Source organism: Lycorma delicatula, chromosome 4 (assembly GCF_047948215.1).
Source record: "Lycorma delicatula isolate Av1 chromosome 4, ASM4794821v1, whole genome shotgun sequence".
In the NCBI taxonomy this organism is placed as follows: Eukaryota; Metazoa; Arthropoda; class Insecta; order Hemiptera; family Fulgoridae; genus Lycorma; species Lycorma delicatula.
The window spans coordinates 159,022,571-159,045,323 of record NC_134458.1 but is presented as its reverse complement, the minus strand read 5'-3'; the positions used below and the strand labels follow the sequence as shown (position 1 = coordinate 159,045,323).

General features: G+C 31.9%; 1 protein-coding gene across 5 annotated transcripts in view; it reads right to left on the bottom strand.

The window, feature by feature from the left end:
• The window catches only part of Ypel (Yippee-like), a 603,854-nt gene that overhangs the window by 183,702 nt on the left and 397,399 nt on the right, over nt 1-22,753 (bottom strand). The gene's annotated exons all lie outside the window — the stretch shown is intronic.

Sequence of the window (22,753 nt, the reverse complement as noted above, 5' to 3'; positions counted from 1 at the left end):
TTTTTCCACTGAGTTTCCACACGAGATGGCTGTAATATATACGCGTATAATACAAAGTGTTCAAAAAGTGACGCAACCTTATAGAAGAATGGTTCCTTCTTTTAGTGCTGATTTAATTGAAGAAAAACGGGTTACACAATGCAGCAGAGAAAATTAATTGTCTCACTATGAATTAGATGTGCCAGTTAAACCCAGACCCAGAATGCCTTTGCAGAAAATTATGGTGTGAATGCACTAAACAAGTCCTTCACCAAGCGGCTGTACGATAAGAGAAAGTAAATGTGGCAGATGCAGCCAAAAGTGGTCGACCAAAAGTACTAACAGCACAACGTTGATCGACATGCAAGCTGTATTATTCTCTTGGTCCTAAGAAGTCTGTGCATCGCCTATCTAGCCAGTCTGATCTCTCCGTTGCTAGTGCCCACACGGCACCGCGCAAGTGTTTAAGATGCATCCGCACAGAATTTGTGTTGTCACAAGTTGTTAACTGCATGTACTGGAAAACGTGTAGCTTTCTGTCATATGTAATGCCAGATGGGAAAGAATTCGAAGATTGATTTTGGTCTGACGAGGCGTGATTCCACTTCGATGGATACGTGAATGCACAGCAAGTGCCTTTTGCACGGCCAAAAAGTGGGTGTTTGGTGTGCAATGTCACGCGAATCTTCATGACAGTCTTTCATGGCACAGTGAACAGTGAGAGCTACATACAGATGGTGCAACAATTTGTAAACACTATACCTGCAGATGCGGTTCCAGCAGGGTAATGTTACGTCTCATACAGCTAACAACACTATGACTTTCTTGGATCAATATTTTCATTTACAAGTGATTTCGAAGAGGTTGGGGCCACCTCGGTCTTTAGATTTATACCCTCCCTACTTTTTCCTGTGGGGATACCTTAAGGATGCTGCTTATAAAATTCATCCTCACATTATTGCCGAATTGCAGATCGAAATTAAACGCTGTGTCACTGCAATTCCTCAACAACCGTTACTACATATGTTTAAAATCATGCATCGTCGGATTCAATTATGTGAATCGCATAATGGAGGCCACTTTCAACTACTATAGTAACTTACTCATTTTCCCATGACATTGAGTCACTTTTTGAACACCTTTATATTTCAACATTTTCAGCCATACTAGATGCGTAGTTCAAATCTTGATAGCCGACAAATATGGACGTATTTTATATATTACGTGTGGCGATTTATTTTGTTTGAAAATGACAGAATAAAGAATTTGCATTAAATGTTGTAAAAATAAAATAAAATGCAGTAAAGAGGTGAAGAAAAGAAGGCTTTTTGGTGGGGATGGTATATCGACATTAAGGGTTTTTAAGTGATATAAACAATTTCAAGAAAGCTACAAACACACTGAAGACGATAAATGGGTTGGAAGTCCTAACATATCGATAAATGAAGAAAATATCGATAAAGTAAAGGAGAATATGATCAATTATAGTCTAATCATTGCTATAGAAAATCCTGAAAATGGGAAATATCTTATGGTTCGTGTGAAACCAATTTCACTTGACGCTTTGGATTTGAAACGATTAGTAGCAAAATTTGTTACAAAACTGTTAAATTTTCAACAATATTGAAACATAGAACAAATGTTAGTTTATATCGATGATGAATCAGAATTACGTATCATAACAAGCGACAAAACATCGGTGTACGGTTACAAGATTGAAAAGAAGGTTAAATAATCCCACTGGAAGCTTTCTGAAAAAAAAGTTGCTTCTAATTGTTGTTTATTTTCGATTGCGATGATATTATCCACCGTAAATTCTAACTACAAGACTTTACTGTCAATAAACAGTATTACTTTGGAGTTTTACGTCGTTTACGAGACAATTCGAAGAAAACCATAAAAAATGTAGAGCAAACGATTCATAGATTTTGATTCAAGATAACGTTCCAGCTCTAATTTCACTGTTAATTCATGATTTAGCCAAAAATATCATCATCAAATTGATGCTCTACACCACCGCATTCGCCAGACATGGCATTCTGTGACTTTTTCTTATTCCTACTGAATAAGAGAACATTAAAAGGAAAATGATTTGCGACGGTAAATGAAATAAGGAAAAAATCGTCCTGAAATTAAACTATACCAAATATACCCATTGTGTATGTCAAAAGAACGTTTTCCATAAATGTTTTCAGAATTGGAAGAAACGCTGGCATAAGTCTGTCGCATCTCTAGGGAATTACTTTGAAAGAGACAATATCGATATAAAAGATAAGAAAATTCTTTTGATAAAAATTAAAATTATCGTTACTTTGATCACACATTGTAAATGACACCATCACTCTGTTCACCACAGAAGTTGTTGTACTGTGAACATATATACCAATACTCTCAGAGAAAGCAACTCTTTAATTACTGCCGCTTGTACTTAAGATGCTTTATGTACTTAACAGCCATAATAATAGGCTGGGGGGGGGGGGGGGAAGAAACTACAAAGCAACAAATTGAAGTATATTTTCTATCAAGAAGGAGTAGATCGTCAGCAACATTAACAAGAGAGAAAAAATAAAAATTAAAACACACGACTGCCACAAAAAAAAACATTGCTCTTTAATATAGGATAATTAAAGAGCGTGTGGGCGACACTTTTGTATATGGTATAATTTTTTTCAATTTTTTAAATTTATTTTTAACATACACAGTGGAATATACAAACACCCTAAACACATTTTCGGGCAGTGATGTAAACATACGTGATTCTTTTTATAAAATATTACTTTAAGTTATATGTATATGTGTTAATTGTTATAATCATAAAAATTATAGGCAACTTTACACGAGATATTAGTCACCTGAAATTGGCAAAATCAATTTCAAAATAGTAAGTATCTGATGACGAGCTTCCTTAAGAAATTTAGAAGGGACGTGGTTTTCCGTTACCTTTTTCTCTGAGCTAATCATACTTTTTATTAAATTTATATGTCAAACCTACTAAAATATAGATCTCCCTACTAGTGATACCTTGACAGGAACGTTTTGTATAGTGAATATTATTAATTTGAAAGGTTGAGTGCACTTACACGTTAGATGTTTTATGTATCTCATAACCTTATTAAAGACTGAAATAGTTAACATAAACCAAAAAAATTAATATATACCTTTCGACAGGTTTACATTATATAACAGTGATTTCATTCAATACGGTTTTTCCTTTTAGAGTTTTTCAAAACTAATATTTTTGAAAATAATTCAATTTAAAAAAAAAACTGTCTTAAATTCTTACAGAATCAACCCAAACATCATCATCGCACTTTTAAAAATCGACTTTATAAATTTATATTCTTTAAAGTTATAAGTGAAAACTTTTTAGTTTCTTCTTTTTTTTTTAAACGAAAGGGTTTGCAAGTTAGAAGAAGTAAATTGCAACCTTTATATAACATTTGATGTTATCACACACATTAAAAAAAATATATACATTTTTTAAAATTATTATTTTTATTTTATTAACCTGGTAGATTTGAATCATTTCCATTATTTTTTTTTAACTAATTGGTTATATATACGTAAGGATAGTTTTAACCAATAAGAACAACCTATTAAGCAACCTGTTAACACCCCTACCATTCTATGGACCAATCAAAAGCCTGGAATCAATGTGGAAAAATTTCATTGAGAATTACTTCCAGAAATAGTTCTAGAAAGCGTAAATTAAAATAAAAAAGTTGTGAAGTGCTTAATATTTCCTTTATTTTTATTTAAAAAATTATTGGTAATTTGTTTAATTAATTAATTTATTTTCTCTTTTAAGCAACAACAGGCTAACCGATCATGATTATAGCCGCTAATGAAAGGTGAATCTTTGCAGCATGTGAAAAAATGTCTAGTCTGACTGGGATTCAAATCCTCTCAGTGAATACAAAAACGCTAACACTCCACCAAGGAGGTTAGCATCAATAGTAATATAGTAGAAATCGCTTATAACAATGTCGATTATAACGAGAATTCGGTTGTGACGAGTAAAAATAAAAAAAAATTGGTTGGTTTCCTATATTATTAATGTGTAGTAAAGATTGTTTTAACGAGCTAATAACGAAGTTAGAAGTCGGTTATAACGAATAAATTATTCTCATTCGAATAATAAATTTGTTCTTTAAGTAATTGAAAACGTGAATGATTTTAAAATTCAGGTAGAGAAATTAAATTTTTGTGTCTAGTACTGCACGTTTGTAATACCGAATTTTATAACGCGTCGATCAATTAGACTAGTGAGGCATCTCATCTCTGATGCAGTAGTAACACCCACGGGACTGGTCTAGTGGTGAACTCGTCATCGCAAATCAGCTGATATCGAATTCGAGAGTTCAAAGGTTCAAATCCTAGTACTGGCAGTTATACGGATTTAAATAAAATATAATGGGTTCCAGTGTTCTGTGGGGGTTGGGTTTCAATTAACCACGCATCTGTACAAAAGACTGTACAAGACTACATATCATTTACATTCATACATATCATGCTGTGATGTAATACCTTACGGTAGTTCCGGAGGGTAAACAGAGGGGAAAAAATATGTAGTAAGCCGTGTACAGTATTGTACTGGCTATTTCTGGATCCTGAGAAATCCCCCATTCATCACTATTATGAAGTTTGTATAAGTAGTATGGTGATGGGAAGGGTAATTTTACAATCGAGTTGAGGTAGTAGATTCTTAAACAAGTTTGTCGCTACTTTTTATAGTACATACTTGTGTTTAACTCAAGCTGGTCAGTGAACTTTCTGCGAGCATACGGGGAGTTTTTTGATAAATTTTTACAGCACAGAAGTAGAGTCGGAAGTCAAAAGAAATATTTTTCCAGTTTGCGACAAATTAAAAACTATTGAGGAATTTGAAAACGGGCGATCTATTATTGACGCGTGTAAAACTCATGGGGTTTCTACTTCCACTCTCTCAACGTGATAAGTTAAGGATAGCTTTCGAAAAAAATCAATCTCAGGTAAAGAAGATAAGAAAGACTATGTGAAAAAAATTATTTGGACGAAGCTTTATTACTTGGTTCAAAGTGAAGACTTTCCTATAAATGGACCCATTTTGAAAATTCAGGCAGAAAAATTGGGTGACCAGCTAGGATACAAAGGGTTTGTTTGTAGCGGGTTGACTGAACCGATTTAAAAACAGACATCAAATCGTTTTTGCAAAACTTTTTTTGAGTTAGAATTCGGAGCTTTATCAACTAGTGAGTTACGATATGGGTGGGGCATTATCGTTAATTACCACTGACTGAGTAGGATGATTGGGAATTCATTTTTCAGATCCCCATTTCATAAAACCCTTTTTTCATTAAATCATAAATATTATTAGCGATTTGACGTGGTTGATTATGAAGTCTTTTATTCTTAATCACGGATCTAAATGCTGCCATAACAAGCCAAAAACGTATATTGCTAATAATAATAATAATAAAATACAAAACCAAAAAGTTCGGAATACACTTTGGCGTTTAAACGAGAAAAGAAATTCATTAAAACTACAAAACTTAAGAAACAATATGTAAGTATTTATTATGTGCCTTTGCACATGCACTGTGTGTGTGTGTGTGTGTGTGTGTGTGTGTGCGTGCAAAGGTTTGCAGGCGATTACAAACACATGTATGCAGTGCATGCATGTACCCATACAAGCCATCTCTTCTAAAATTGATCAATACAGCGGTTGTTCATTTTTACTTAAACATATAAAACTTAAAAAATCCTTAATAAGATGTTAATACTAATTCTAATTTTGATTTGAGAAAGGAACATACAGGACTGATTAATTGCTAAATTCTAATTGTTATATAATTCATCGAAATAAAACAAAAAAATTTCAATAAAAAAAAAATCAAATAAAAATAATTAGTTTAATTAATATCTCTCATAAAATTGTTAATACGTTGTCTGTTTCACTGACAAGAAAAAAACCTTTAAAATAATACATCGTGTAGTGTTTTTCACTATTCAGAGAAAAATCCAGTTTTCTCACCTATTATTTATAATTTTAACAATATTCGCTTTTGACGATCGCAAAAAACCAAATATTTGTTTTTTGGAAAATTTTACATAGTACTTTCAAAGATAAGTTATCTAAACCTTAAGTGTTATTCTGTGCAAAAATACAAATTCCTCCATTTATTTACCAAAATTCTCACTCTCTCTCTCTCTCTCTTTCTCTCTCTATGCCTGTATATATATATGTATGTATGTGTGTGTTTTAACTGCGTATAATACATTCGGAATTCGCACAATGAATAAATTAAAATTATTAAACACATTACTCAGGGGAACTATTTTGTCTAAAGGGAGAAGTCTTACGATAAGATATAGCATGAAAATAGACAGTAACAAACAAAACAATTCATGTTTAATAATTTCTTACATCAGTTCGTATATACATAGGCTGTATATTATATATATTATACAAGAAAAGTAAATATAAAAAGGGAGGTGTAACAACATTTAAGGTAATTATTATTTTTATTGTATATATATATATATATATATATATATATATAGATCTATATACAATTTTTTAAATTGCTTCTTATTTGAAATTTAACAGAAATTTAACCGAATGAAATTAAAGAGAAAATACGGTATTGCGTGATATGAATTCATTACCGAAGGATAAATTCGGTTTAAAACTAAGTAAGTTAGAAATGAAAAAGAAGTTAATGAAATGTGACATAAACGAAGATAATTTTAATTTAAATATTAAAACACGAAAACATAACACAACCAGTATTCCATATAAATATATCCTACTAAAATAAAAATAATATTATTAAACAGGAAACAACGTAAGAAAATATTTAAAATTACGTTCCAAAAAAACAAGGAGAGAAATTTTTATTTTAATATTTTACCTCCGACACAAGTATTTTAATTAAAAATAAGAGATGGATGAAATTATGGTGAAAGCGCACTAGATCCTTCCAGGAATCGAAGCAGATATATATAGAAAACAAATTGGATATATCAATCATAAATTCAGGAATTAGAAAAATACCTTTTTTTAATTTTTAAAAAACGTAGCGCTTCATCGGAGCCAGCATGGACTTCTTATAAAAGAGAGTGCTATGAAAAATGGTGAAATAGAAATAAATGTTTGTTAAAATCAAAATGTAAGGAAAATAATTCTTTCCCAAATTTTCATTAGAATAAGAAATAGTGTATCATACAGTGGAGTATTATTTTATTAACCAATAGAAATTATTAACAAGAAGAATAAATAATTAAAAAAACAATTTTAATTAAATCTATAACTTTTACATTCCTCAAAATTACAATCCAACACCAATGCTTATGCATTGATACGATATAAAAAAATAAATAAATAAATATTGGTATCGATGAAAATACCATCAATATAATCTTACGCCGCTAGTCTTTAACTTCTGTTTAACCTCGTCCTTTAATTCCTCATCACTCACCAGTAAAAAATTACTTCAACTTATTAAACAGATTAAAATCACTCGGAGATATATTCAGCCACAGAGGAATATTGGAGTCATTCCATCCGAAACTTCTCAACAAACCAGGTATATCAAGTTCTAAAATGTAGCAGATGATTGTGTAATAATACAATGTATTTTTTAATCTTTACTATAAAGATTAATTACTCACTTATTCTTAAAATAAATCGACAACACAGTTGTAGGAAAGGAGTTAGTTGTTTGGGTTAGGGTTGTTTCTGATGCACGGCTTACACGCACAATTTAATTTAAAATATTTATATCATTTTATTTAAATATAATATTTTTTCCTTTATTTAATTCTTCAATGATTCTAACTAAAGCCCCCGCGCGCACACCGTATTTAATTGGTACGGGTGTGGCGGTACTAACGGCGACGGTCAGCACTAACTAAACTAATCTAATTTCGCAACTTACATAGAACAAATTTCGTTTGTACGGTTGGCAGACTGGTGTAGCCGCGAAGCATAACGCACCTGGTACTAAGTCGACTTCAATTCCCAGCCAGACCTAGTTTCTTTTTTTACACTTTAAATATCATTCATTTATTTAATTCTACCGCTTACCTGTGACGTCACAACATAACAGTAGTTCAGAGAATTTTTACTTCCTAGGAAGTATTGCAATCGCGAAAAATTTCGGAATTCAATGGATATATCCATTTTGACCACTCCTGAATCCATTTTGACTAGTTTTGGCGTGATGTCTGTTCGTACGTATTTATCTCACATAACGATTAGACGTAGAATGTTGAAATTTTGAATTTAGGACTGTTGTAACATCTAGTTTTGCACCTCCCCTTTCGATTGCAATCGACTTGGCCAAAAATGTCCAAAAAAGCTCAAAATCCAAAACAATATTTTTTAACTGCAGTAATAATTGAGATCTTTTCAACAATATATGGTAAGTGGTACTTATTTTCATCGGTTCCAGAGCTATAGCCAAATATTTTAATGAATGAAATGTTTGTATCTTACAAGGGGAACGCACATCGATTCGAATCCGACTTCATTTCCTTTCTTTTTTTTTTAATTTAAATATATTGATTTATTAATAATTATTAACCTCCGATCGTAAAACAATTTTTACAATAAATAATAATACGATAATAACAATAAAAATTTTTTTTAAAAATCAGAAGTTATTACTGAAATAAGATGTTATATACTTTTCATTTAAAAGAAAATGTGTATATGTAAATTAAAAGGCGTACAAGGAAGTCATGTGATGTCCGCATCAGATTTTTTGGAGTAGGGGTGCGATTATGTAAAACTTTTTTTTCAGATATTGTTAATTTTTAATTAAAAAATGTGCCTAAGAAAAATACGTCCTTACTTAGGTGAAATCTCGAGATACTGAGGGTGACCTTACGCTACAGCCTAACCCCCTTGAACTTTTAAGTTGGAAATTTAACGGCATCAATGCCCCATGTATAGAAGTAATCTGACGACCAAGTTTGGTCAAAATCAAACTATTAGTTCTGGAGATATAAGGTGATTTAGAAGACAACACCGAACACATACGAACATTAACATCCGGAAAATTTCCATTCGGTTTTTTCGGTTTCTTAGGTGGCAAAACGTAAAGATCCGGTGAAAACTGCATATGCCCAAATTGGATCGATTACAATACTTAGAGCTATAGCTCTGCTACAGCCCTTTCTAGATAAAAAATTAGAAATAACATTGTCCATGCAAAATATTTGTTAAAAGTGAACACCTCTATTTCTATATTCAGAACTGTTTTCGTTTAACTCAAAGCAGTTCTTAACCTTATGAAAAACGGCTCTATTATAGTTACATGTCTGTTATTATTATTAATACATAACCGAACCGTTTAAAAAATGTTCATACTAATCTATTTAAATAAAATTAGAAAATTTTAATTGTGAACCTGGGAGATTTTAATTGCGAATCCGGTAGGTCTCGGGTTCGACTGCCGATCAGGCATGGCATCTTTTCATACGCTACCAATTTCCACTGGGGCACCATAGATGTTGATTGATGCCCCCTCTTTCATAACAAAAAAAATCCACTATTGATTAATTTTTAAATATTACTGATTAAAAATTTTCTTTTAAAATGTATTATTTATATAATAATTATTTAATTGATTAGAAGAAACTGTTTAGATAAATTTATACTAAACATAATTGATAACCACAATAACCATTTTATATATTTTTTAATGACTTGGAAGCTTAATAATTTGCTTCATAATATAAAACATGCAAAAATAGGTTTTTTACACTACTGCCGAAAAAGGAGTGTAATGTAATGTATTTAGGGTGTATGTAAGTATATTTGTTCCACCGTCGCAGCGCAACAGCCGAACCGATTTAGATGTATGACCCCGCCCCGCGATGGAATCCTTACGTTACCGGTAATGTCATAGGCTAAACAAATATATATATATGTTTAAATAAATTTGAAAAAACAACATTATACTATGTACAAATACTATATACAAAATTGTCACCCGCGCATTCTTTAATTATCCTATATTAAAGAACAATGACTTTTTTTGGCAGTCGTGTTTTTTAACAGCTATCTCTTGTTTAATATATTTTTTATTAAATGCCTAAAAGTATTTTTACTCGTTGTACTTGCTTTAATTGGTTTTTTTGTTTGTTTATTTAAAAATTTAAATAAATAATTTTTTATTTTGATTAGAACATAAAAATACATTACAATCAATGTAAGATAAATTATAAATATAAAAACAAATTATAACATAATCAATAATAGAGGTGATTAAAGTTCATATTAATTATTTAAACATAAATACTTGAGATAACTTTAAGGTAAATTATTTAAATATAAAAAATAACTACAAAAAAAAATATATATATATACTCGTTTAGTGGTTTTCATTAGCTATATCTACGTAAAAAGTAACCGTTATTCAAACGGGGATGACGTGATTCTAAAAAAAAAAAAAGTTGTGGAAAAAAATTATCGATCACTTATAACTGCTACAAGTTACTCCTGTGGGAATGCTGCTACACATAAGAAACGTGCTCGATAATTATTTTGTGGCGAGAGTTACTGTAAATCGACTACACTGTCGCGAAATATTAAATCAATTTTTTTTTAAATGCCCCTTTTTTGTTATCCGTAGTGAATTAAATCTACCAATTCCTGAAGTCATCTGTATAATGTATTATTATTTACCTAACAGAATAATGATTTTTTTTATTTATGTTCTGAAGAACAAAAAAAAAAAAATTGCTAATAAATAAATTGTTACAGTTATTTGAAAAATGTATAATTAAAAAGAAATGTTTTAGTTCTTTATAAATACTGAATTGGGTGAAAAGCAATTTATCTGTGTATTGGAAAGAGAATAAAATTTACCTGAAGGGAAAACGTTGAAAGAATTGTTCAATTGAAGCAAGTTAAACAATAAAGAAAATGGAACGGTACCGTAAAATATACAGCAGATAGATGTATTGAAAATACATGCAGGACAATTCAACGGATATTGAGGAAAACAAAGGAAATATATCAACAGTGACTGACCCTACTCGATTTTACTTATGCAATATTCAAGGTTTATAATACATACGCACAGGAAAGAGAATGTACTATTTATGATACATGAAGAAATTTATTATATCTTATCTTTTCTGAAGATTTTAATATCTTGATTTTTTCTTCTTCTTTTATAGGAGAATATGTATATACGTACATTTTTTAATACCGATAATTTAAAGGATTTCACTAAATAGCAACCTCATTGGCGGAGAGGTGGCGTTTCAGCCTTTAATCCAGAGGTCCTGGGTTCGAATCCCGGTCAAGCATAACATTTTTCATACACTTCAAAATTCCATTTCAATATCTCACCCACAATCTTCAATCATGACGATATCATCAAGGAAAAAAACAACTAACAATATTTACAAACATTTAATTAAAAATTTAATAAAAAAATAATTCCAAAGAGAAAATTAATATTTTTTTATAAAAAAACATCGATTCTTTCTACAGGGAATTTTAATTGTTACTATAACATCATCTACCGATTTTAAAAGCTATTTACAAGTCAACATAAAATTATTATTTTCCTAACATGCACCTTGCAATCTGTTCAACTAGTGAACAACAAGCAACCACCACATGGCTCAATGAGATGAGAATGATATGTATAACAAGTAAATGAAGTGTAACCTTGTACAGATTAAGGCGAACTATTCCTGAGACGGGTGGTGGTTAATTGAACTCCAACCACCAAAGTACATCGGTGTCCACCGTCTAGTACACAAATCTATATAAAAAAAACTGTCTTTTACGAAGGAGGTCTTTTAAGTTTTTACAAACGACCATGGCGGTATTGAGATGTGACAACATTCTGTTTTAGTGTTACAACAGTGGAAGCTCAGAAATCGGCCGAGTAGCTGGTTTTTCAGTAAGCGTTAAAAAAAAATTTGGTGAAAAAAAGGAAATTTCACGTGAACAGTTTTCGTTGGATGATTTTTTTTACGATTTTTGCAAGAGCCTAACTCAACAACAATAACTCGAATCGCTTTGTTGAACTTTTGGTAATGAATCACCATCAGAAAAGACTATTTACAATAGGTTTGCAGAATTTCATCGTGGTCTTGCTTCCGCCAGCGACGAATTTCGTGAAGGTCGATCAAAATATTTAGTTGTTCCAAAAAATATCGATGCTGTGCGCGACATGATTGAAGAGAATCGGCTTACCGTGAGATAGACCAATTCTTAGGCATATCGAAGTACATTAAATTTTGCATGAAAATTTAGCTGTGAAAGAGAACTATTCCCGATGGATTCAACACAGTTTCACCGAAGCTCAAAAGCAGGCTCGTGTCAATTGGTGTAAGGAAATGTTCAAAACATTCGACGAAGGAAATGAAAATTCAGTACACAACATCGTAATAGGAAACAAAATTTGGATATATTCGTATGAACCGGAAACTATGCAACAATAAACATCTTGGTGTTCCAAGATGAACCGAATCCAGCAATAGTGGTTCAATCGCGAAGCACTTCCCAGAAAATGATCGCATATGTTTCTGTTACAGTGGAGTGGTAATCATTGTTTTAAAGGATCGATGAACAGTTAATGCTGGATGGTATCCAACAATTTGTTTGCCAGAAGTAGTAATCAATGAAATCAGGAAAAACAACCGAAAACGTCCCATCATTCTTCATCGAGATAATGCCGCTCTCAAACAGCACGTCAAAAAATTGATTATTTGACAGAGAAAAACATTGAATTAATGTTTCATTGGCTGTATTCATCTGATTTATCGCCTAACGACTTCTTTTTCTTCCAGAATGCCATACAAAGAATGCGTGAACAGCGATTTTCATCACCTCAAGAAGCTGTTGAATCCTTCCAAATCAATATTTTTGAGGTACCAACTTCAAAGTGGAAAAAATTTTCCGAGAATTGGTTCGAACGCACTCGAAAGTATATAAATTTTAAATGCGAATATTTTGAGAAACAAAAAAATGGTTTGTACCAAAAAAACTTTTTCGTTTATCGTTTTTGTAATAACTTAAAAGGTGGCCCTCGCACTAGGATTTGAACCTGAGAACCTTCGTCTTCGAAAATCAACTTATAAACAACTGTTCTACCACGACGAGTTAACCACTAGACCAGCCCTGTGGGCCAACAGAAAATGATAAACCTTTTCAATAATCAGAGAAATATCATTAATACAAAAACTGAAAGAGACAGTTACTTCTCTTAATGCAATTAATTACTAAAAGACCTTATCTTCTTGGAATGTTAATTTTACCACAACTTAACAACCGCTGATGTCGCAGATAGAATACAAATAAATTTCTTTCTTTAAAAAAAAATAATGAATAAAATTTATTTTAATTTATTTAATATTTATTATTTTATCAAAATCAAATATTTTATTATTCCTTATGTACCATTTATTTGCCTACATTTTATTATTAGTATTATTATCAATTATATCGTCATTTTTATGTACCTATGTTCTATGACCTTTTAAAGAAGGTTGGAAAAATGTTTTGTGAAAATTTCAACCTTCTACGATTTACAGAAACAAAATGGCTGCTTCCGAATTAAAATACCAATTTCAAATAAAGCATATTTTTTATTCTTTACAAAATAGCTGGTAAAAATGATTAAAAACTGATGATGTATTGTTAAACAGCTGTCCAAATGGAATAAAAAAAAGTTCATTTTTTAGTTTTACTTAATAGTTGATAAAAGTTTCATATATTTATCTATATATATAATGTCCCACGAAGAGGTATACGCTTCTTATTTAGTATCACTCGCCCATTCCCCCCACCAATTCTACTGAAACTTTACACACCTTTTAACGAAGGTTGGAAAAATGTTTCGTGAAAATTTCAACCTTCTAGGATTTATAGAAAAAAAATAGCTGCTTTCAAATTAAAATACCAATTTTTGATAAACCTCATTTTTTATTCAATACAAAACAGCTGGTAAAAATGATTAAAAACAGGTGATGCATTGTTAAACAACTGTCGAAATTGAATAAAACAAGTTAATTTTTTAGTTTTACCTAATAGTTGGTAAAAGTTTCATATATATATATAATGTCCCACAAAAAGGTATACGCTTCTAATTTAGTATCACTCGCCCATTCACCCACCGATTTTACTGAAACTTTACAACCTTTAACGAAGATTCTAAAAATGTTCTAGAAAATGTCAACCTTCTAGGATTTATAGAAACAAAATAGCTGATTTTAAATAAAAACATAAATTTCAGATAAACTACATTTTATATTCATTACAAAATAGCTGGTAAAAAGTGAATAAAAACATATGTATTATTAAACAGCTGTTCAAATTGAATAAAAGAAATAAATAATTAGCCATAACCACGACTAATTATCTAACTGTTTTTAATTATTCCAGTTCTAATTATCATCTGTTTTTAATCATTTTTACCAGCTATTTTATGAAAAAAAAATTTGGTTTGTGTGAAGTTGATGTTTTTATTTGAAGATCACCAGTTTGTTTCTATCAAATCTAGAAATTGAAATTTTCACAGAACATTTTTAGAAACTTAGTTAAAAGGTCTTTAAAGTTTCAAAGAATTGGAGGGGGATGGGCGAGTAATATTAAATTAAAAGTGTACACCTTTTCGTGGGACACACGGTACTTATATATATAAATCCGGGTTAGTATAGTGGTTAATCTTGTCATCGCAAAATCAGCTAATTTTCGAAGTCGAGAGTTCTAAGGTTCGAATCCTTATAAAGGCAGTTGCTTTTCTATGGATTTGAATGCTAGACTGTGGATACCAGTGTTCTTTCGTGGTTGGGTTTCAATTAATCACACGTCTCAGGAGTGGTCGGTCTGAGCCTGTTCAAGACTATACATTTACCGGTACATTTACAATTACACGCCAGACTGCGCAAAGATGCCTTGTTATCTCTGCAGAGTACTGTTTACATCATATTGCTGTGCTGTTACTCTGAAACTGGTATACATAAATAAATAAATATATATAGATACAAATCTTTCAGACTCCGAAAAAATATATATATACTATTATAAACGGGGGCCACCTCGAGCAACTTTGAAGGTCACTAACGTGTCATCAATTTTTTAATGTAATTCTTCCGTTATTTTCAAAGTTAAATTACATTTTACGTTAAAAGGTGTTTCAAACCTATGGACAAAATTAGTTGTTTCATGCTGTTAAAATTTTTTTCACATTCGATCTGTGTTGTTTTTTAATAAAATTATATTTCAATATCCTATATTCAAATTTTTCTTAAGTAATTTACATGAATCTTTTCAGAACTAAATTTTCTACATTTCTAATTGAAAAAAATAAAACTTAATCAAACGTTTAACAAAGTTTTTCTTACGTTAAACCCAAAGACGTGATATTTTTTACCCTCAATATTTGTGTTTTACGTCAGATATGTTTAAAACTAATGGAGGTGTAGTTCTGGGACCCTTTTTTTAAAATATTTTCATGTCAAAAACTATAAGAAACAACTAACTTTGCTCCTTAATTTACCTTCCCAGAATTTCAGGAAGCCATCACTTCATCGGGGGAACTGAAATCCGGCCAAAATCTTTCGCTAGCCGTAACTTGCTGACGAAGCGTTTTCGGGTGCATGATTAAATGATTTTTTCCCCTATTTTTAGCTATAGAATCAGCTCCTGAGAGATAGTCTTCAATCACTCTGTGTATATACATATATATATATATAAATATATCCGAAAAATTCTGGGTTCGAATCGGGGTCAGGCTTGGCATGTTTTTCAACGCTATTAAAACTCATTCCTTTTCATTAAAAAAAGAAGGAGCTGGGTATCGTAATAAGGCACAGGCCTGTAGTTACTGAACAGACACAGAGAGAGAGAGAGCGTGGTGGAGAGAGGGAAGAGAGAGTAAAACAAAATATCACTTTTAAGGTTAGGATAAAATCTTTGATAGAAATACTTAAAGAGAACCAGTCCAGTAGTTATAGGAGTAGAAATAAACACATCATATTGCCATAAAAAAATTGCTTTCCAGCTGGAGTAGTAAAATAAAGAGACAGACCTGATTGCAATATTAATATAACATGATGCAACACAGTTCAATTCCCACTATTTTTTTATTTATTCTGATGGTAATTACAAGTTGACACCCATATTATAATTACTGCTTTTTTTTTAAATGGCTAACGAAAAATCCTGAATAATAGAATCCTGGTCAAGTGCAGTCGAACCCGGAAGTTTCTGAATGAAAGCGTATATTAAAAATATAGTATTTTTTCTCCTTTGTTTTCCACGGTTCATCTTATTACAAATAAAATACGTGAACTTGTACAAGGTTATAATTGCATGATGTGGAAAATAAAAAAAAATATATGTATACTTTTAACAGAAACTTTTTTTTTTAAATTACAAATCGTGCGAAACTATTTAACATTTGATGTCTTTTTTTGGTATTAGGGCTACATAACTATTATAAAAAAATGTTAGGTTACAAAACTTTCTATGGTATAAAAAAAAAGAAGAGACGGTTGAATGCCTAATACAATAAAATAGTATAATTTTAAATAAAAACAAAAGATAATAAAGCAATACCAGAAGAAGAGGAACTGGTTTTATACACCCAGATGAGCCTCAATGGTCAAAGTACTGTCCTAACATAATATAAATTCTACACCTGTACATTTTATCTTTCACATTGACCGCCAACTTTTATTAGTGGTCATGATCAACAATAAAAATTCTATATGCTAGTCGTAGACGTAACAGAACAAAGCAAAAAGGAAAAAATTAAAAAGAAGACAAAACATTCTGTAAATTACAATAGGCAACTCCGGAGAAAATATATTAACATCAGCAAATTCTATATATATCATATTAAAAATACTGAATTAATAAGAAAATAGATGACTAAATTAAGAAATAGCTGATTTAAATTTAAATTAACATTAAATCATGCTATGACAAATCGAGAAAACACACTGAATATAGGGAAAAAAGATAATAATTACCGGAAAAAATTATTATTAATTACATAGTGTTCTTTGATAACATATTTTTTAATTCTGTTTTATCAACATACTAATAATACAGTTGAAATAATCGTATTATAAGAATAGTCGATCTGAAACGAAGAAGAATAGGATTTTTCAAAACTAGCCTTAAGACTCTATTTCAGAGCAGATTCCAACCCAGGACAAATTCTTATACTCGTATTTATAAAAATAATATTTTTCAAATAGACCTAACTATTATACTATTACACAATGATTTTAAAATCCAACGGTCGCACACACACCTGATACTTTATAAACCCCCAAAGAAGATTATGACATCACTGCAAAGACAAAATGAATTTAAGGATCGTGGCGGCGTACCGAACGGTGTCAGCGGATGCGACGGGAATCCTGGCCGGGATACCGCCGATCCAGTTACGGGCTACCCAAATGAAACGGATCTATGAGGGCATGGACAGGGAAGATGCCAATAATCTCTTGCGACTAGAATGGCAAGAGAAATGGAACGCCGCTACAACTGGGGCGTAGGCAAAGAAGCTTATTCCTGAGATAGGACCGTGGCTGGGGAGGAAACACGGCGACGTGAGATACTATCTGTCATAATTCCTCTCCGTTAACGAAGGATTTGGTGTACACTTACACAGGTTTAGAAGGAGGGGGCTCACAAATTGCGTGTACTGCGGTCAAGAGGACACTCCTGCCACACCTTTTTTGAATGTGCACGTTGGGATGATCTAAAAGCAAGATATAACTTGCAAGAGATTATCCCGGAAACTACAACAAAGTATATGCTGAGAGGTAAAGAGGAATGGCTGACAATAGAGAGATTCGTGGCTGAGGTTATACGAGCAAAGGAAGTGAATTACAAGAAGTGGGAGGGGAGTTACTTTTTAAAAAAATAAACATAACGACTGAGACCTGGCCGCTAGGGTAGAGCCCGAGAACGGCATAGCCGGGCCCGGTGTCTCTGGCTTTAGTGGTTAGAGGCAGAGGCAAGATGAAAATAAGGAAAAGATCCGGAATCGGTGAGCCCCGACCTGTCATGCCGGACGTACTGCCGGTAGGCTCATTAGAGTCGCAAGGACATTCCCCTGGGCTGATTAATACTTGATTGTTGAATCTGTCCAGGGAAGCAGGAGAAAAAACACACAAGAAAAACCCAAAGAAAAAATCGCACGGGATCAGGTCGGGCGAACGTGGAGGCCACGGCAAACAAGCCCTGTCATCTAGTTCCCGGCGATAGATCCACAGATCGAGGAGAATTTCATTCAACCAACGAGGAGAATTTCATTTCAATTTCATTCAAAGGCGCACAATATTGTTGCCAAATAAAGTTCTGTGGTTCATACTGCAGTTGAGGAAAGATTTCCTAGGACTGCACACAAAATACTCTCTTATACGTTCAACATTGTCATCGGGCACACTCGGTCGTTCTGTACTCTTCCCTTTACAAATACAGCCAGCGGTTTCAAATTGTTTATATCATCTATGGATGTTGTTGTCAGTCGAGAGATCACAACGGAATGCACGTTGAACGGTAATTACAGATTAACATTTTGCATACTGCAAACGCTTTCTACTGCAACACAGAACGCTTTCTGTTGGAGGGGGGCACCATTTTTGCTACTAGCGCTTTCCAGCGGAAGGTACAGGAAACAGTTTATGAGCTTACGCACCTCTAAACTGTTTGAGTTGCTCTTTCATTTCATGTACAATAAATCAAAGTATAGCTTTAAAACCCTGATATTCATTTTGAAACACTCGATATATTCTATTGATATATTTAAGTATTAGAACATTTTTATATTATTTTTCTTTAGTTAAGAAAATAAATAAATAAGAAATAATAACCCACGTCATATTTACCCGACTTAGTAGAAGTAACATACTTGTGGGAGAGAGCTATATTTTAAGTTCCATCCAAAAGTTGGAATAATTTAAACATTATCGTTTCTAGTTTTTTAACTAAAATTAATTTACGCATATTTCCCCTCACTAACGATATATTCCAAAAAAAATATAAAACAATTTAGAAATATACAAATAAATTATTAACGGTTAGTTGGTTTAAGGCAGATTAAAATAATAGATATTAATCTAAAACTTCATATCCTACATGTTAAAATATTTTCTAATATTTCGTAATTTTAGAAGATAAAACAAACAAGAATTATAGTTAACTTTAAAAAATCGATCATAATAGTTTAAAAAAATAATAAATAAACATAACTGATAAAAATAACCAAGGTCGTCTTTAGATCCGTTATGTTACATAAAAGATTGTTCTAAACATAACATTGTTAAAAAAAAGTTATCGGTGAGAGTTAGTGTTTTCTACCAGATAACATAACAAGAGAGCAAGGCGAAAAAAAAGAAAATACTTATTACAAAACATAAAATCAAGACCTTTGTGAGAAAAGACTCTATTTCTTCTCATAGCTAAAAATAGAGGGGCTATAATGTAAATTTTCTTAATTATTCTACACTCATCTATAAAACTGGATTTTACGTTATTTTTAATTGAACAGATTTAAAAAAATTTAGATCAATTTAAAGCATACTTTTCATTCGTTTTTCGGTTGGTTTAGTCTACCCTGTAAAATGAAAGCAAAAGAATGTCATATCTGCGGGCCTACGTTTTTTAAAATTACTTTCCTTTCAATATTTAATTTCTTACATTTTACTCGTACATTTTTTCCTGATTTGAGAAGTATACAGGTAGTTAGGTGGATTTCCCCCGATCGACATATTCTAACGTTTCTGGACATGGTGCTTTTAGAAATAGGTTGGCCAGATTTGGTTTGATTAATTCAGGCTTGTGTCCGGAATGGAGGGCCACCATGTGTGAAGTGCCATAAGTGATGTGAACTTGCATAAAATTATCTGTTTTCATTAATTGTTTATAACAATTTGTTTATAGCGCCATTCTCACGTGTTTACGAAGTATACTAACATTTACTTCCTACTCGTTGAAAAATTAAAATTTTTGAAAAACCATCTCTGCCATCGTAGAGTAGATATTTTACCTTACAAATAACAATTAAAATATTTTTACGTTTGAAAAAAAACAGAATTAATAATGATCGGTTTTGAATACTGTGGAACGCTTACATTAAATAAAAATGTACAACTAAAAGCAAATTTCGACTGTAATTATTATAAATAATTATAGAGGAACACTATAATTTTATTATTTAAAAAATAATTGTAAAAAATACAGAGTCAATACACCTTTGATATAAACAGTTTATAACGTAATAACCGATAAACTCTCCAACCGGACTGGCAAATTTAAAATAGTATTACTTTTCAATTTTTTTGGTTTTATCTTATAAAAAAATTTTAAAATATTTGAGTATTCCGGAATACTGGATCAGTGAACAGATTTATTTTTGAGGCCGGTAGATATTCGATACACGAGTTATTTGGACAGGTCATGATGCCCTAAGAAAACAATAACAGCCCTTCCCCGAATCTAGGCTTTGGGTAGGGTCAATAGCAGCCCACCCAGGTTGAAGTAATACAACCAGTTAAAAAGGAATAAAGAAAAGGTTAGACAGGAAATTCGGGTAAGAGCAGGAAACGAAAAAAATAATGTGAGAAGTAAAAGGTATAGGTGTGGATAAAAATGTATATTAAATGAAAAACCTATGCTGCTAAGTACATAAGTTATGGACCGAGAAAATTTTTTTTTGTTTATTTTTAATTTGATTCCTTTATACGTATTATGAACAATGACGTATTTTTTTTGTGCGGTATTTTTTTTTTTTAGAGAATTTTCTTAATAATTTTATAACAAACATAGAATTAAAATTAATTATGATTACTAAATCTTAAAGTAAGCTTTCTCAACTGAATTGAAACCGTATATATAAGTCGTTATTTCAAAATAAAACAGAACATCAATTTTGCTAAACACCAGATACAACCGTTTTTTTGTATAGTTGTAAAGCAGTTGAGCTACACATTTTAACAGTCAGAGTAAGATTTTCTGAAAGTAATGATGATAATTATACAGCCAATCCCTGTCGTAGACAGACTAAAATTGTCATTTGTACGGCTAAATATTACTTGAATTTAAATAATCTAGTAATGGTGGTGATACGATACGATGGTGGTGATATCTAGATCAGTTATGAAGAAAATGGGAAATTACTTCACTCCTCATTTTCTTAAGTAAGCCTGGCATAGGTGTGCTTGTTAGTCATATTAAAAATAACCATTATAGTCAAAGCATTTAATATACAAAGTAGGGTAATTTATAGAAACAAAAGTTATTTCTCAAAAAAAAAAATTGCTTTTCTGTATTTGTAATTTTTTATCCAATAGGAGATCATAATTAGGTTGAATTACTGTACCGTCATTAACTGGATAATAAAAATACGCGTACCATAACACACCGTTTCTGAAGGTATTACTCGTCAAAGATAAGAGTAATGTAAACGCATAGATGCGCAGTACCTCTACTTGGGCAAGGGGTGTCAAATACAGAGTGGCGCACAATAAGTTGACACATTTGAATTTTGGATTGCATGTTTATTTTTTAATTTAATATGATTACAACTTTACATACCAAATACAGTGTTTGTGGAAAGTTCTTTTACTGTATGACATTTTGAATATGGCTGCCGTTACGCCTAACAATATCTTCAAGCGGAATGTGCTCGTTTCTGATGACTGCGACACAAATCCTCTTGAATTTCTTCACACAAATGAACTATCCACGCACGGATTTCCGTCAGATTTGTAGGTTTTAACAGGAAAAGTTTCTCCTAAATATCCCCATAAAAAAAGTAGTCACAAGGGGTTAAATCCGGGCTCAAAGCTGGCCAAAAGAAACCTCAACTGTGGCTGCCCGAATAACGGATTTAAGATTACACGATTATCAATAACTGAATTTAAAAAATCTAATACAAAATTTGGAGTGTAAGGAGTTGCACCGTCTTGCATAGACCATTCAGTATCTATAGGCAATTCAGTCGCAAGCAGTTTGGATAGAAAATCATTTCTTTACATATCCAAATAGCATTGAGAATTAATTGTATCTTCGAAAAACACTGGCCCTATCAATCGGTGGCTGGATAAAGCTGCCCAAACAGTTGGTAAAACCAACTGTAAAACCAACCAAACAAAATGTTCAAAATGTTTTGTTTGTTAACAATTCCACCATTATGAAAATAGCCCTCGACTGAAAACTAAATGTTCAACAGAAATCTTTCCCTTCCAACACTGTGCAAATTCCAATCTTTATTGTTTGTTAGGTTGTGTTAACTTATGCAGAACTTGTATGAAAACATCTTGTGTGATCACTGGGTAAACATTCGTTGTACTGTACCAGATACTCCAATTTCTCGTGAAGTTCGCCGTGTAGACTTTCTCGGACTACGTTGCATGGCAATTCTTCGTACTTCGCCATTTTCTGGAGAAAGAACGGGAGCTTCTTTAGGTCGTTTATCTTCTTTTATCGTGCCTTTTCCTCAAATTTACGTTAAAATAGTGATTTTTCTGAGTCCATCGAGAGTTAAAATGAGCTCGAAATTGTCTCTGAGTCACTGTAACATTTTTTGATTCAGCACAAAGAAGCACAACTTTAGTGCGATACGAATTAGACACACGTCATAGCTCAAAAATGAGTTGCGGAATCAGAAGGGAATACAAAGACTAGGCGACATCTACCGGTATTTCCAAGAAATAGGGAATACGCATGCACAATATGAAAAACCAGGTAAGAAACATTTATTTATAATCGATTTTATAAATATGTCAACTAATCGTGCGC